Consider the following 1,173-nt stretch of genomic DNA (forward strand, 5'->3'; position numbering starts at 1 on the left):
CCGGTGTATCCATCAAATCAACGATAAAATTCGGTTTTATAAGCTTGGTTGGGTGAATCATCGATTGATAATCTCGAGAAAGAGAAATTTTTTCTCTGTCGTGTCTGTTCTGTTATGTGAAGGCATTTGTCTTGTCTAATAATTCGGTCGTAATCCTTTTTTCATAATCTTCATTATTTTCATTCAAACAAGCATCAAATAATTTTCCTTCATTTGAGTATTTCATCTACAAGATACGCATTGAATCACAAATAACGTAATATATTTAAAAAATACCACTTTAACGCAAGTAATACGTATATTACTTGAGATATGGGTATTTGAATCCACGAGACACCGTATTCTCCACGTACGAATGCTACTGGAAGTCATATTCTATTAGCTATCGCCTTGAAAAGCATAGCCCGATCGAGGTAAAAATCAACATGAAGTTGCCCAAGCGAAATCATGCTCGTTTCTAAACATTCTTTAATTTACTTCAAATGAATTTCAAGTTGCTGGTCGATGGATCTAATTCCCCGCTGAATCGTCACCATACATTTGACGCGTCACGAATACATCTTTACACGTGAGAGAACGTATTGGATATTTTGATCTGTATCTCTTTCTGTCGTTGGGCTGTGTATTGTAAGTTATTTCATATAAAAATTTGTTTATATAATAAATTGGATGAATTATTTTAAATAACATTTTTTTAGTGGCTCTACTAACACATCTTTTGGTTCTTTTGCTAAGGGCATACGTTTAAAGAGTTCCACATATTCAGAAAAATATGGATTGCATTGCAATCGGCCAAACTTCGATTCGAGCGACGCATTTATGTCTCCTGCAAACAAACACAATTTTTTGAAATAATATTCTCTTTTATTAATCCTCCTCTCTCATTGTTTATATAAAATATAAAATCTTATTACTTTCGAAAGTTATCTCGTTCTATATAGTGTCCGACGTTGGTAATTGCAAATAATTCATCACATAAATGGGCTCTAAAGGACAAAATTTGATTCGGAAAATATCATCCAACACAGGAGATCTAAACTAAATAGTTATGGAAGCGTTACAAATGGTAATAAAGCGACTTCAGCTAATTTAATTGCACAGAAAGAACGATTCTGCTGAAGTATCTAAAAATTTAGTTATAAATACAGTTTTAAAAATAATTTTATTGAACTA

The sequence above is a fragment of the Trachymyrmex cornetzi genome, unplaced genomic scaffold, assembly GCF_001594075.2.
Source record: "Trachymyrmex cornetzi isolate Tcor2-1 unplaced genomic scaffold, Tcor1.1 scaffold439, whole genome shotgun sequence".
NCBI lineage: Eukaryota > Metazoa > Arthropoda > Insecta > Hymenoptera > Formicidae > Trachymyrmex > Trachymyrmex cornetzi.